Source organism: Lemur catta, chromosome 3, assembly GCF_020740605.2.
Source record: "Lemur catta isolate mLemCat1 chromosome 3, mLemCat1.pri, whole genome shotgun sequence".
NCBI classification, from domain to species: domain Eukaryota; kingdom Metazoa; phylum Chordata; class Mammalia; order Primates; family Lemuridae; genus Lemur; species Lemur catta.
In genome coordinates, this window is record NC_059130.1 from 76800538 (window position 1) to 76817347 (window position 16810).

Consider the following 16810-nt stretch of genomic DNA (forward strand, 5'->3'; position numbering starts at 1 on the left):
GACCTGCCACTCACAGATAAATGTTTTTGTTAATATTTTAATGTTTATGATTTAGATTTTATTTCATGCATATGTGAACCTATACATTAAAAAGTTTTCAAGGAAATTGTAGAACATAATGCTCTTGTTATATAGACGTTTCACCAGTGACTCCTTAAAAATCCGCCTCCCTCCCAAGTAACTTTTGATTATGGTATCACAACTTTTTATGGTGCATAATTTTCCATTGTATGGGTGAAGTGAAAGTTTATTTACCTAATCCTCTACTGTGGGATATATATGTTGTTTGTTTATCCTTCTATAAATAATCCTGTTATGAACATCTTTGTGCCTCCCTTTTTGTGCAATTTTCTGATTGTATCCTTAGGATGCTGTAAGTGATATTGTTGTGTCAAAGTTTTTTCAAATTTTAAGGTTTTGGATACTTATTTATGCCATGATTTAAAAAGCACACACTGTACTTTAACAGAAACATCATAAAATCTGCCCAGTTAGTTTTTTTAGGACAGTAAATTCTGTAGCTTCCTTGGCGAAGATACAGTCCTGAGGACTGTGGGATGCCTGAGAAGTGTTTCCTAACGGTTAGATTCCCCCCAAGCACGGTAAATATCCCGGGCTGCTAGATTCCTAGATGTGCTCTGGAGGTGTGAAGTGGAAGCCACCTTAAATGGCTGGGAGATAATGCTGTGGAAGAGACAAACTTTGTCCTTTTGTGTTTACTGGCTGTGTTGCAGTGAGCTTTAAAAATGGCTTCCAAGTAAAACAGGGTCGGCTTCCTTTCCCCTAATGATTAAAATACTGGCTGCTAATCCTTCATGATGAAGAGAGAAGCCCAAAAGCAATTTTATAGGATGCATCCTGTACTGATTAAGTGGTTATAATGATTTTACACAGATAGTATTCCTAGTGTTTTAAAGTTACTTTACTGGTTAGATCTGCTTTTGTAAAATCAGCAAGGCTAGCTTATCTTTTGAAAAGACTTGTGACAACAAGCTTATGACTACACTCCCTGGAGAGTGCAGTTCACTTTTAAGATTTTGCTTCTGGCACCTCTGCAGCTTTATGGCACTTCTGTGCAGCCTCTAAGATTCCAGATAGGAAACTGGTTTGACATAATTCCTAGCATGACAGCTTTTTAGATAACTTCTTTGCATTAAGTCAGACAAAAAGTCTGTAGAACCTAGCACCAAGCTCAGTGCGTGAACTCCTTTCTCCATGCCTCCTGGTACATATGAGAGTCAATATACCTAGTCAGTTAGTAAACATATATTGATTAGATTTGGATTTAATAAGATTAAACTTTTTCGATAACTAGTGAAAACCAAACGAAGGGAACCTATAGTAAATGGAGCATTGCATCCAAGAACTGGGAAAGGGCATAGTTTTTCAAACAAAGTATGGATAAAGGATATCTGTGTTTTATCCTTCTGTTCTTTGACTTAATTGTTAGAATGGTCCATCCCAAACCTCAATTTCAGGATAATAGACACTTTCTTCAGAAGGGAGAGAGTTATGCTTCAGAAAATTTGGAAACATTTATGTTTCTATATCTATTTTTACATAAACCTTTTATACTTTGCATATCTCTCCCTCTTTATATAATATAGCATAGATTTGCAAAGCTTTTTTAAAAAAAAATGATTAATTTTCTGCTCACTTACCATGGTTAGTACCTTTACAAGTAGTATGTTAGTCTCCAGAGAGCCCCACTGTGCTGCCTGTGCCAAAAATGACATGTACTGTCCTTGAGTATCAGAACAGTCCATACTGGTTCTCCAGCACATGGCCGGATTTCTTTTACACAGTTCTTTTCATCCCTAGTGAAGCAGTGATAAATTCCTGCGGGAAATGTTAGTGTGTCTTTTTCTTCCTGACAATCCAGATCCACATGTCTTCTTTATCCTTTATGTCAAAATATCTACTTCCATCCAGGATATATTGAATTTCATCATTCAAAGGTAAACGTTTCTCATAAAACACTGTAATCTTTTCTTCTAATTTGGTAGTTTATCTTTGCATTTGGTTATTATGTTCCTCCAGGAGTAGTTGCTCTTTTTGTGGATCTTATCTAATTCTGAATCATTCTCGTCTTTGTGAGGAACCACCTTGCTGACGCAGTTGCTCCTGGCTGACGGCTCCAGTAGGTAGGGCTTCTCTGGGCATCCGGGAATCTGTCCTGTAGATCACACTTCCAACATCCTCCCTGCCTCCCCTGGAGAATGCCCGAAGTCCCAGGGGACACAGACTTGACTTCAGGCTCTCCATTTGGTCTTCAGATTCAGACATTCCACTAAGAGAGTCAGGTACCTGGATTCATGTTGGGGATACGGTAGTAACTGATTTTGAGACCTTGGTTAATTCAGTCACTTTATGCTTCTGAGCTTTGGTTTCTTCATCATTAAAATGAAGCCCTTTTGTGGGAGTTTGAATGTAACACCATAGCTCTGAGGCCCCCTTGCCAGCCCCAGTTTCTCTGATAGAAGGAGCAGAAGACTCTGAAAGGAGGCCAGTGCTTTTTATTCTAACCGTGGGAAATTTGAAATAATTATTGATTTAATTTGCTTAATTTTTTTTGTCCCTAAAATATTTGGTTGAGCAAGACAAATCGTCTTTGTCTTTCATTTCTAATTATTGTCAGAATAATAAGTAATAAGTGAATAAGCTCTGGTGAAAGCCCCAAGTGAAAGAATTTCTAGTGATATTGCTGCATTCTGTATTTGTTTCTCTAGAGTTAAGGAATGAATTTGTTTCTCAGATGTAGATGCAAGTTACAGTAAATTCTTGGTTCTTTTGACCTTTTAGAGATGAATCATTTTGGGATAAGTTTTCTAGATTGTGAGAGTTTATTCTTTTAATAACTATATTTTGAAAACTTTATTTTGATGAAAAAGTTAAAAAAATATTTTTCTTGTTCTTACACTGAGGTAACTGAGTACAATTTAGTTTTTCTTTGTCAGGTTCGATTATGACTGTAAATTGTGTTGTGCACAGTACTTCTGGAACATAGCATAGGTCGAAGTTGTAAGACCTGGGTTTAAGTTTTACCACTTGCTGACTCTGTTACCTAGGAACAACAAACCCCTCTTAATCTCACTTTGCTCATTTTTTAAGAAATCGAGGTAGAAAAACTTGACATAAAATAGGTTTTCTATAAATTATGGCTGTTATGATTATCATAATAGGGATTCTGTCTATTGAGTTAATGTGTTCTTGCGAGTTGTGTGTATGTATGCGCGTGAATACACACATAGCGTATTTGTTCAACACTAACTAGCTTCAGACTAGAATTCTTGCTGTGCTTTCCATTGTTTTCCTGTCAGCTTACCTGTTTTTTCTTGAAGCTATCAGTGTGCCTGTGTGTAGGGCTTGTTCCTATAGGATTTACAGGCTTGTTGGCATCTAGTCACATGTATTTTATACACAGCTCTAAGTGAGAAGGCCTGGCAATGTGTAATATTCATGATTATATGTGAACATATATGTTAATACACACATATGTATATTTTTATAGATGGGATGTTGCTTTGTCACCCAGGCTGGAGTGCAGTGGTGCAATCATAACTTACTGCAGTCTCAAACTCATGGGCTCAAGTGAGCCTTCTGCCTCAGTCTCCCAAGTAGCTGGGGCTACAGGTACGCACCGTATCTGGCCATTTGTGAATATTTGTATGAAATTTCTGTAGCATTTCCTTTGGCGGACATATATTTTTATGTGTGCTCTAAAACAGAGAAGCTTAGCGCTATTAAAACACGAGAGTATGTTTGCATGCTGGTTTTTACTTGAGAAGGAATAGTATTCAGCCACCCAGTTGGGGCACCCACCGTCTAAGTTGTTTCTCTTATTCCCTGTCTGGCTCCTGCTTTTATTGACTTGTGTGGCACACATACACTAGAGGTATCATACCAGCTGGATATCAGCGTGCAAATAGAAACCATGTGGTTTTCTGTGAGTGTTTTTTAAAGCCTTGTATAGGAATTATATCCATGACTATGATCTTACAAATTACATATATACTGTGTGTCCAGTATGGGTCTTTGTATATACCTCACTTAATCCTTAAAAACTCTTGTGTACTGGATGGTATTATCCCCATTTAAAGAAAAGGAAGCCAGGCCGGGCGCGTGGCTCCCGCCTGTAATCCTAGCACTCTGGGAGGCCGAGGTGGGCGGATTATTTGAGCTCAGGAGTTTGAGACCAGCTTGAGCAAGAGTGAGACCCCGTCTCTACTAAAAATAGAAAGAAATTATATGGACAGCTAAAAAAAAATATATATATATGAAAAAATTAGCCGGGCATGGTGGCACATGCCTGTAGTCCCAGCTACTTGGGAGGCTGAGGCAGAAGGATCACTTGAGCCCAGGAGTTTGAGGTTGCTGTGAGCTAGGCTGATGTCACAGCACTCACTCTAGCCTGGGCAACAGAGTGAGACTCTGTCTCAAAAAAAAAAACCAAAAAAAACCCAAGCAAAATAAAGATAAGGAAGCCAATATTTGGAGACGTTAAGTACCTTGTTCATTTTATAAATGAGTAACTCTTGTCTGACTGCAAAGCTTGTGCTTTTTATCACTGAGCCATGCTATCTGCTAGCTCCAAGCTCTAGTGACTCTAAACTTATGCACACTGTGAAGCTCTTATGAACTTGGGTGGATGTATTGGAGTTGGGGTTGGGTAGATGTTTATACTTTTCTCCATGTCTTATGTAATAGGCAGTAAGCTGCCATTTGCTATTCCCAGTTGCATGGTCACCCTTAAAGGTATGTGTTGTGTTTGTTTATATGTCTACTTTCATGCATAGATCTATTGCTTTTACAAAATCATCTGACATCCTCCTGACTCTAGACAAGAAGGTTGATGGCAGCCAAAAACAGTGTGCCGTGGGGGCAAGGGTGTCTTTACGGCAAAATATGTTATCGACTTTCAGACAGTAGTTCTCCAAATACAGTTGACCCAACCGAATCCCTGTGAAAAGAATGCTAGATGGATCTTCAGTTTAGTTCAATTAATTAAGTACTTTAATTATTAATTAAATATTAAATTATAACATTAAATAAGAATGGCAAGGGTAGGCAGAGGCCCATGATTCTGTTCTGGGGGCACTAGATAGCATATCTTGAGACGCCGTAGTGCTGCCAACTACCTCTGCCCATGTCGCATCCTTGTGTAGACATAAAATATTAAGAAGAGGGAATTCATGAGGAAGCATTTATTTCTCAGTTTCTTCTTCAGTGAACCCTGCTTTTTCATGAGAAACACGAAAGTATATGGTTTGGTTTTGGAGAAATAGTTTACTTACTAGTTTCATTTAGAGCTGTTCTGGGCTTTATAAATGGTTCTAGTGTTGAGAGAAGTAGAGGAGATAAATAATTCTGGTGCTGAGGGAAGTGGAGTGGTAAAATCAAGCTGAAACATGGCCATGAGCCCAAGCCAGTCATCATCTGTGTGCCTCCACATAAGGCTGACGGGCTTGGTCCGGGCCTTCACTTGGTTCATGTGATATCATGGAATCAAGAGTTCGGACAAGTACAAATGCTCCTGGATATTTTTTCTAACTAGGATTAGTTTATAGGCCAGAGAAAGATTCTGCTACTATCCTATTATATTGCTGGGCCGGTTGTTGGAAAGGGGCTTTCTATTATTAATGGACCAAACACTTAAAATCACATAGTACATCTAAAAGATTTTATTAAAGTTGTTCTTTACTCTTTAAGTCATTATTTGTATCTGTGTATAATTGAACTTTTAAAAAAAGTTTTTTCAGTCATGAAATTATATTTCTTAACATAAATGATTTTGACATTCTCTGTTTAAGAGACTTACAGTGAGAGTAATTTAGTGTATCTTAGCGTTGGAGTGATCGATGGATAGGTTTCCTTGTTCCAAGGTTGAATATCAAGTGTTTAGTTGAATCGTTGATGGATCAGTTTGACCCAGCCTTAAGGATATATCTGAAAAACTTAAATAATAAGGGTTTTTTTTTTGTTGTTGTTGTTTCCTGATCAACTAAGTCTATTTTGGTTTTTAGTTACTAATCAATATTCCACTGATGCCTATTGACAAAAAAACCTTTATTTTGAAGTAATTATAGATCTGCAGACAGTTGCAAAGATAGTACAGAGAGTGCCTGTGTTATATAATTGAACGTTAACTTAAGTGATATGCTCTTTTCTCTCTAATTTTTAAAGGTTCTAGATTTATAGAAAAACTAGCAATGATAGAAGATGCTCAATGTTGGGTCTCTGAAACTTGTTTTGGAACTAGTTTTCTGAATGACTCCAGGTAAAACTGAAATAACGGCTGAAGTTCAGAGGGTGCTTGTCAGGACTGTGACTGTGTGGTTAGCGTGAGGTGGTTTCCCTGGAAACCAGAAGTACCATTAGAAGGAGAGGAGTGCTGTGGAGTTCTTTGGTGGCTTTGACTTATGCCTTTTGAGCCTTGGTTTTTTGTTTTTTTTTTTTTTTAACTACACAAAGAACTTTATTAACCTTTGTTTCAAACCTTATTCCCAGGCTTCTTCAGCTTAATTAGCTGCAAAGAATGAATTGTGTATGAGCAAAAACTGAAAAGAGCTGCAGTGTCCAAAGGGCTTGGGCTTAAAAATATTAGAGATCTAGATTTTATCAGATCCATAAACAAAACAATTTTAAAAAGCAGTCATAATATAAAATAGCAGCTCCCAATAACTTCCTCAAGTTTTATCTTCTTCAGAAGTTGACTCCTTTCAGTTTGCCTCATTCTTGGAAGCCTCATCAAAATTCTCTACAAGATCTGGAACTTCATCATCATCATCCTTTCCAGTAGCAAGTGGTGCTTTTCTATCCACAGATTGTTTGGGCAGAGCTTCAGCCAGTCTCCTTAAACTAGGCAGACTGTCTGCACCAAGCTGGTTTAAGATGCTGGGTAGCATTTCTGTCAGCTGCTTTGTCTCAGTGTGGCCTGTAATGGTGAAAGTGTTTGCTGCCAGAGGTGCCTGAACTTTAGGGTTGTTAAAGTGGATCACTGTTCCTTGGTTTGTAAATATATTCACCAGAGATATTGTTTACTCCTAATTTCTTTAGGAAGAACCGAAGTTTTTTATCATCTGCTGTAGCTGTTCTATGAACCACCTTCTTCGAGCAGTTCCTTTCCCACCAGTGCGCACTTGTGCCTGCAGTTTGGCGAGTTTCTCTTGATTCATGATAGTTTCTTTCATCTTGTCGGAGCGTAAAAGGGGCCACATGAGGGACTGGGGTTGGTGCTCAGAGGGTCTCGGGAAGACCAGCTGAGTTTAGGCGCACACACGGGGGGAATCAAGATCGCCGTTTGAGACTCTGAGCTTCATGTAAGTGTAGGTTTTGCAAGTGGTCTTGGTAACCCTGAAGCTACAGCTGTCAAAGTAACAGGTGGTGGCTCAGAGCCAGCTTGGCAGTTGAGCAGCTCCCCAAATAGCCGAGATTGCTCAGCCTACATAAGGTCCTGCAGACCAAACTAGGGGTGGGGAGAATCAACCCCATACAGATATTTGATCCTTTTTTTAAAACAGTCATTTGAAATGTTTTCTGTGAAATGTTTAAGCTTTAGGGATTTAAGCTAATTTTAAAATGCACTGTTTTGCATTCTTTTTGTTTGTTTGTTTGTTTTTGAGAGTCTCACTCTGTCACCCTAGCTAGAGTGCAGTGAGTGGTATCATTATAGCTCACTACAACCTTAAACTCCTGGACTCAAGGGATCTTCCTGCATCAGTCTCCCGAGTAGCTGAGAATACAGATGTGCACCACCATGCCTGGCTAATTATTTCTATTTTTGGTAGAGGTAGGGTGTCAGTCTTACTCAGGCTGGTCTCGAACTCTTGACCTCAAGTGATGCTCCCGCCTCCCAGAATGCTAGGATTATAGGCATGAACCACTGCGCTAGACCATGCATTCTTATTTATACATATTTGATTTAGACAAATTGCCATTTTTGTACACAAAAATGGTCAAATGTTGGCAATTTCATATGGTTCCAACCTAATGTTTTCTGTCACATTGAAAATTCTTATGAACGTGGAACAGGTGACAGGCAAGTGACATGAGGTGCCTCTCTTTGACTTCATGGGAAAAAGAACTTAATTTTCCCCTAAGAATGAATGAATTCTTCCACAAAACAAGAGTTTTAGAGACTTTAAAAGGATATGCCTTAAAGGGTACCTGCCAAGTCCTATGTTACTGCGTTGGAGGATGTACAGTGTCAAATTTTTATTTTTAAATACTAAATACTCTTACAGTCTTTGGCCCCGTGGAGTTGTGGGTAAAGGTAGAGACTTTTTGAGCCCGGTAATAAAAGTATAGCTGGCTATTGCCGTGAAAAAGGGCGCTGAATGTTTTGTAGAGTCCATTCCAACCTTAAAGTCCGTGGTTCTCTAATAAAGCCCCACCTCTTTTCTGTGTTGCCTAACCTCTTTGATCTTGCGCATGTAAGGAAAGGAAGTGACTGAGGGAGTTTTATCTGGAAACTGCATTTTGGCTTCTTGCTTGACGAATTCCATGTTGACGCTGGTGGAGTAAGTCTAGGGCTAGGAGACAAGGCCCCTTGTGAACTTTGTGAAATGGGGAGTGGCAGGGGTGTGTCCCTGGCCCTTAGGTTTCTGGGGCAGCTGTCCTAGGTATCCAGACACACACATGTCTGGTCTAGGATGGTCCTGCTGGATCCTGTCGGGTCGCGCTCCAGCCTTTTTGGATTTATTTGTGCATCAGTTACAGCTCCACCATACACTGAACAAAATCGTAAAGACTCACACTGTGGCTTTCTGGGGACTTTCCCTCTTTTTCTCCCTTAGCATCAGAGGTGAGCCGACACAGTTGCAAACGATTCTGTGGTAGCATCTCAGGTAGGCTCTCGCTGCAGGAAAGGCTGGAAAAATAGCGAGTGACTGCCAAGACTGAGATGACTTCTCATTTAGGCTGAGTAGGAGGAAAGAACAGGTTGTCAGAGACTCGGTGTAAAATGAATCATGATCAGTCTTTCTGGTTTCATCCTCTAATGGGCTGAGGAAGGTCAGAAATCTTTTTTGAAACTGTTTTTCAGTACCCTCCCAATCTGGTGCTTTAGGTTTTAGTCATAGTGGATGTGAGATTGTTTGGTGGGGTCATCCCCAAGGATGTTGGATACGTCTGCATTCTCATTCCCATTGTTAGAGGGGAATCAAGAGAGAAACTCCCTTATTCCACTTTTAGAGGGAGCAGGGGTGCATATACCCATGGCTAGAAATAGATTAGTCCTCAAGTAAGTGGGTTGTATTAGTCAATCGATCATTGAACCTTCCTACAGACTGCTATGGCCTTGGGAACTGTGGATGGTCCTGCTAGAGGACATTCATCTGATGTACGCCTGCTATGTTCTAGGCACTGACTGAGAAACAAAAATGAAATAAAATACTGCCTCAGCCGCCAGTATAATCTGATGGGTGATATTATAATACAAAGCAAGCTAAGGTTGTAATTAATGCGTTTAACAAAGTATTGTGGAGGCACAGAGAGGAGAGTGACTACATTTGGCTCAGGAAGTCAGGAAAACTGCTCAGGGAAGGTGAGGTATTTGACCTGGACTTTGAGAGAATGAACCAGAATACTTTAGTTCCAACAGATGGGAGAGTTTTCAGAGAAAGCTCAGGGGGACAGCCTTGAGAGCAGTCAGGATTGAGGGGCACACAGGTGGGTCCACAGCCTGGGGTCCCTACCCATCTCATTTTATAACTAGAAGGCCCAGCTCTCCCTGTACTGTTTCTTTTTTACTGTTCTGTGCACTCGTGCTGAGTCACTACAACTTCTCTTTGCAGCAATGCCAGGTACTGCCAGTGAGAAAACAACCCAGCTCTTCACTGCCCAGTTCCCCTGGTGTGGCTCCCCCCACCCTCTGCTCTTCCCTTCTCAAAGCTGGGACAAGAGGTTCTTACAGCCTTAAAAAGGAGCTTCATATGCAGTGCCTTTGTGTCATTTATTTCATCATTTATTGAGCAAGTTTCCTAGGACCAGAGCTGGAGTACATTTGAAAGATGCCTCCTGGGATCTCACTGAAACCCTTCCTCACTGATCCCAATTGGTGACTAGGAACAGGGGCTGCTTTTGGTCCTTTCCTCTCTCTCCATGTATTTTCTGGCTTCCTGAGATACCCCATCCTTTCTTGGGTTTTGTCAGCATTTATCTTCCTTCTTATTTCATACTCCTAATGGTGTCTGGGTTGCTTTCTGCTAGCTCCTTAATTCCAGAGGTGGACCTGAGTTAGGCCATTGGCTGTGTCTTTTAGTGTGTTTGTATTGCTTGAATTCATATTCATATAGTAATTGTACACTCTGTGGTACTTGAAAATCCTAAACACCAAAGCAGGTTTGAATGATTCAAAGTTAGTCACTTCATTATGAAACAATGAGAGTCTAAAGGCAAACCAAGGATTCTTTGAAAGCAAAAACTGTTTTTAGAGCAGCATGTTTGATGAAACAAATAGTTTGCATTTTGTGGCGCTAGAAATGTTATTCCCTTTTTATACCCTGCATCTTGCTGTGTAGTCAGAGACGTGCAGATCCCTTGAAGTGAATTCCCGCACCACAATTTTGTAGAGATAGTTGATGTGGTGTTTGCATTGGATTGCTGGCAGGAAGGATGCAGCGGGAGGCAGGTAACATCCAGGAGATAGGTAATGTCCTGAGGGCATCATGAAAGCATTTATGAAAGGCCTTTTGAAATCCTCCTTTTAGGCAGTGTTGTGCAAGGCCCTCAGAAATTTCTTCACTTCCCCTGGAAACATGTACAAAATACGTCACTCTTAGCCGAAGATTACTCAGGGGCTGAGAAATGCTACACTCATGAATAGTTGTGCTGAGCTGGAGATTGGTCACATCTAATGTCTGGATGGTGGCCATTGATATTAAAAATAGCTGAGAAGCTCAAAGCAGAGGGATAGAAGCCCTGTGTTCTCTCTCTTCCCAGGGAAGAAAAATGTCTTACTAGCTGTGGAGCTTTGAGTAAAACTTAACTTCTTTGCACCTGGGTTTGCTCATCTGTAAATGGGGCTAACTATGGCACCCACTTTTCAGGATGGTTTAGGATTAAATGAGTACAGTGTTTGGTATGATGCCTGGTACGCACAGCTAACACTGATGTGGTGTTTACTTATATTTGTTATTTTTCTTGTTATGACTGCTCTTTCCTATTTGAGATTTCCCTGAGGTTCTGTACTCATTTAAAAAGCATAACTTGGCTGGGTACAGTGGCTCACACCTGTAATCCTAGCACTCTGGGAGGCCAAGGCAGGAGGATCGCTTGAGGTCAGGAGTTTGTGACCACCCTGAGAAAGAGTGAGACCCTGTCTCTACCAAAAATAGAAAAATTACCCGGGTGTGGTGGTGCGTGTTTGTAGTCCCAGCTACTCCAGAGGCTGAGGCAGGAGGATTGCTTGAGACCAGGAGTTTGAGGTTGATGTGAGCTAGGATGATGCCACTATACTCTACCCAGGGAGACAGAGGGAGACTCTGTCTCAAAGTAATAAATAAAAAGCATAATTCTTTCTGTTGCTTTAGTCCCCATTAGCAGTGGCTTAAGAATTCTTACTGGGTGAAAGAAGCTTTGGTTTGTGGCAATTTCCTTAATTCCCTTGCCTTGCGCTTGGCTGGTGCAGTGGGGAGGACGGTGCAGAGTCAGAAGTCAGTGGGAACGGGAGATCAGTCCAAGGCAGAGGTGGGTGTTGGCTGCAGCTGCCCAGTGCCCTCTGAGTTATTTGATGATGAAATGGATGCTTATTCCTTTTTGTCAATTTAAAAATGCCATAACATTTGTATGGGAACTTTCTGTGCTATCTTTGTAGGTCTTCTGTGAATCTAAAATTATTTCAAAATGAAAAGTAAGAGAAAAGCGCCAGCAACAAAGCTGGCACGTAGCACCGTGCCTGACACGGAGTAGATGCTTAATAGATGTTTGTTAAATGCAAGAGTGAGTAAGTTAGGTTTGAACCTGACGCTGACACTAGCTAGGTGACCTTTGGCCAAATTATTTTTTTATAGAACTTAGTTTTATTATTTATACAGTCCAGTAATATCTAGCTCCCAGCATTGGTGTGAGCATTAAATGAGATGTAAAGAACCTTATCAGAGGATCCAGTACTCTAAAATGTAACTATTATTATTATTGCTTTCAATTTTAATAGACACACACACACATATATATCTCTGTGTGCATATGTTAGCTATTCTTAGGATAAATTTCTGGGAGTCACATAGGTTCCTGTTCTTTAGGTCTTTTTGCCAGATTGCCTCCCGGTAGTTTCTAACAATTTACCATTCCCCACAACAGCGTGAAGAACAGAGTTTTGACAGGCTGAGACGTGAGGGCAGGGGAGAGGGAGTAGCTCCTACACAAAAGGGGTGCCTTCTCTACGCTAAGGTTAAAGGTTGAGGCCCCCTGAATGTTGGCCTGAGCTCCTTAGAGGGTCGGTCATCTCCTAGGAGCCTGGGAATCACCGGGGAACCAGCCTTGAGCCAAACAGCTGGGTGTCCCACTGCCATGGTTGGGGTGGGCATAATAGCTTTCATCCTGTGGCTGGGGGAAGTGGGGACTTGGCTGAGTAGCACCTAGGGTGGCAGCTGCCTGCTCCAGGTGGAACAGGAGTGTGGAAAGGGAATATATTTGCTCAGGCCCTCCCTCCCCTGGGAGTTGTAGTGTATTGTGAAGGTGCGGGTGAAGCGGGTGGGAGCGGGAAGGTAATCCCAGCTTAATTAGAAATTGCCTTTCTTCTATGCATGTTAGAACTTGAAGAGAACTTTGAGGGAATCTGGCATGGTGGTTTTTGACTCTTTTTGAAACCAAGGAACCCTATTCCAAATCAAATCTCACATGAAGCCTCAATGTACTAAAGATATATAATTTTATAAGTTCAGATTTATAAATACCACACCATTTGCTTATGGTAAAATCAAGAGAACAATGAAGGCCGGGCGTGGTGGCTCATGCCTGTAATCCTAGCACTCTGGGAGGCCAAGGCGGGCGGATCCTTTCAGCTCAGGAGTTCGAGACCATCCTGAGCAAGAGTGAGACCCCGTCTCTACTAAAAATAAAAAGAAATTATATGGACAACTAAAAACATATACAGAAAAAATTAGCCGGGCATGGTGGCACATGCCTGTAGTCCCAGCTACTCGGGAGGCTGAGGCAGGAGGATCGCTTGAACCCAGAAGTTTGAGGTTGCTGTGAGCTAGGCTCACGCCACAGCATTCTAGCCTGGGCAACAGAGCGAGACTCTGTCTCAAAAAAATATGAAGAGAACAATGAAGCTTTTAAGTTGAGTTCTGAGTAGGCAGCCCCAGTCATCTGCCATTTTCATTACCCAGATTACTTCTGAATCTAATTTTAGTTGAAATATAGAAAAGTTTGATTTCCATGGATAAATAATTATATGTAAGAATAGTTTTCTAACACCTTGCAATTTCAGGATACTCGTTAATTAAATTGATCCCAAAGCCTGAAAGATAAATAGGGGGAACTTGGATCTCAAAGGAGAATCAAACTGTTTAACAAGTGCTGGCCGGGCGCGGTGGCTCACGCCTGTAATCCTAGCACTCTGGGAGGCCGAGGCGGGTGGATTGCTCAAGGTCAGGAGTTCGAGACCAGCCTGAGCAAGAGCGAGACCCCGTCTCTACTAAAAATAGAAACAAATTAGCTGGCCAACTAAAATATATATAGAAAAAAAAAAATTAGCCGGGCATGGTGGCACATGCCTGTAGTCCCAGCTACTCGGGAGGCTGAGGCAGTAGGATCGCTTAAGCCCAGGAGTGTGAGGTTGCTGTGAGCTAGGCTAACGCGATGGCACTCACTCTAGCCAGGGCAACAAAGTAACACTCTGTCTCAAAAAAAAAAAAAACCAAAAAAAAAAAAACAAGTGCTTTCATTCTCTATCACAAAACGCAAGACAGATGACAATGTGTGCTCATTCTTTTATCACCATGCAACCTGTTATGAATTCATTTGTTTTTGTACAACTGACTAGTCCCCTGTGATAAGAGTATGAGCCAGCAGATGTGCCTGAAATTTGCCTGGCGTTTAATTGAACACACTGCAAGTCTGCTGTAGTAGTATACTTGCTTGTGTGATTTTTTAAGGGAGCAGACAAGTGCAGGCCTGAATTTAAAAGAGTTCCAACTTCCTTCAGAGTTAATGATATATTTACAAGATACTCAAATATAATATAAGCTTAGAACTGGCAAGAGCTTTATTCTGAGGTCTGCAGAAAGATAATGTGAACACATTGGTGATCTTCAATGGGTTCAAATTTCCTATAAAATTTTAATTTGTAGGGGTTCATTGTAATTGCAAAAATTGTTAAAATATTAAGATTGAAATTATGGTTTTTTTGGGGGGGGGGCAGAATTTTATAGCACTCAGAATCTTTTGGCTCCTCAGAACATAGCTTGAAAATCCTGATCTGTTACACAGTAACAGCCTCATTCATTTCCTAAATGATGAAATTAAGGCCTAGTGGGGAGAAGTGACTTTCCAAAGGACAGCCTGAAGGTTACTGGGAAAGCTGAAAGGAGGGATACTTGGGGCTCTTTACGCTTCTTTAGCTGTTTTTCTCTCCTGAACAGTTAGGACCTAAGGAGCCAGGAAGCTGGGCGCGTAAGTGGCATCCCCCCCTTAGTTTTGTATGTGCATGTGTGTAGGCACATGAACGCACTCTTGTGTACCCACTCACACACTGGAGCTGGCTTCAGGGAAAAGAAGAAGTGCATGAAGTTTGGGGTCCCCAGCCTGAGCCTGCCCTTCCTGGTAGTAGTACTCTTTGTTCCAGAGCCTTTGTCACCACCTTTTATTGCATGGAAACTTAATCTATTGAGGTCCCAACTTTCAGACTTCTCTGCTCTGACAAGTAATGATAACTAATATGATAAACTAGTCTAAGTTAAAAGACGACACTGAACTACTGCCCTTCCCTGTTTTTGTATTAGCATAAGCATCTAATGGTATAGAATGCTTTCACCCCAAGTGGCTGTTTCAGGAACACTGAATGTTTTGGGGTGGGGGCTCTGTTCTTAATAGTGTCTTTTGTGCTGTTAAAGAACCACGGTAGGTGGCCAGATACGGTGGCTCACGCCTGTAATCTTAGCACTCTAGGAGGCCGAGGCAGGCGGATTGTTTGAGCTCAGGAGTTTGAGACCAGACTGAGCAAGAGTGAGACCCTGTCTCTACTAAAAATAGAAAGAAATGATCCGGACAGCTAAAGTTATATATATAGAAAAAAATTAGCCGGGCATGGTGGCACATGCCTGTAGTCCCAGCTACTCGGGAGGCTGAGGCAGGAGGATCGCTTGAGCCCAGGAGTTTGAGGTTACTGTGAGCTAGGCTGATGCCATGGCACTCTAACCCAGGCAACAGAGTGAGACTCTGTCTCAAAAAAAAAAAAAAAGAAAAAAGAAAAGAACCACGATGTAGAAATCCAACCTTAAGAAATAAGACTGACCCTCCTTAGTGCTGCTGCTTGTCTATATGTTGCTTCTGTGAGAATTAGAAAACAACACCTTGTCTGCGTGGGGCAGCCCTGTACCAGGGAGTGTGGCCTGGCTTGTATTAATATTAATAAAAGGCAGGCTGGACTTCAGCCATCACTCCCTCACCTCAGTCAGCTGTTCTTGGCAGTGCACAACCTGCTCAACCATACACTGTAGTCCTGATCCTGTTTACTATCTTCCAGCCAAATATGTTGACTTTTTGTTGTTTTGCATTATACAGAGAACATACAGATTTGCTCATTGTGGGTGCTTAGTAGATGTTTGGGTTGACTGATAATTCAGAGTTGACCAAATAGAGAAAATGGCACTTTGCTGGGTAACAACTGTTCCCATAGCAGCAGTGACTATCCATGTATTAATTTAAGGATTCAGTAATTCATTCATTTATTAATTCAACAGATTCTTCTTACACACCTCCTGTGTAGGAGGAGGAGGGTACCAGGCTGCAAAGAGCACCATCTTTGGAGTCAGTTCTGGGTTTGAAATTCATCTCTTCTGTTAACTGTTTGTGTGATATTTGGCAAATTAGTAAACCTTTCTGAACCTCATTTATTCATTCACTTACCCATTTATTCAACAGATATTTATTGGGCATTGATTATATTCCAGCCCCTTGGCTGGCTGAAGATACAATGTTGAGGAAGACAGACATGGTCCATTCCCTCATCTCGTGTGAGGGAGTGGACACAAAACAAATACACAGACCAGTAAGTTAACAGAATTCTAGGCAGTGGTAAGTGCTCTGAGGAAAAGAAACCAGGATGCGGTAAGATTAATAGGAGTTGAGGAGGAGGAAGGGGCCCTGGAGACCGGGCTGGATAGACAGGCCCTTCCTTAATAGGGCTGTCAGGGAACATCTCTTGGAGGCAAGCACATGGTCAGACCCAAAGGACGGTAAGGAGCAGGTGCGCAGAGAGCAGCTGAGGCTGAAGAATTAGGTTGGACAAAGGTGGGAAAGAGTTTGGTATATCTGAGGACATAAAAGTATGGACTTAGAGCATAATGGGAGATGCGGTTGGAGACAGTGATGATGTAGCAACGCCAAACATTTGTTTAGTCTGTATTGTGGCCAGACACTGTGCCGAGTGCCTTCCCATACGTGAACTCCTTTTCATGCTGACAAAGATCCTGTTAAGTATATAGTATTATCACTATTTCACAGATGAGAAAACAGAGGCAAAGAGGGGTAAATAACTTACCCAGGATTTCCCAGCTGGTAAGTGGCAGAGCTGGGATTCAAACACAGGCAGTCTGCTCATATCCGCTCTTCTGTAGTGCCGGTGGGGGCTGTGGCATGCCAG

The 16810-nt window shown here is 41.5% G+C and overlaps 1 protein-coding gene and 1 pseudogene across 2 annotated transcripts in view; one reads left to right on the forward strand and one right to left on the reverse strand.

Annotated features, from left to right (window-relative positions):
• The window catches only part of JAK1 (Janus kinase 1), a 119610-nt gene that overhangs the window by 17336 nt on the left and 85464 nt on the right, over positions 1-16810 (forward strand). The window lies entirely within an intron of this gene.
• Positions 6473-7207, reverse strand: LOC123635564 (annotated as a pseudogene). Its single transcript, XR_006734162.1, has one exon. The product of XR_006734162.1 is annotated as a transcription factor BTF3-like (transcript).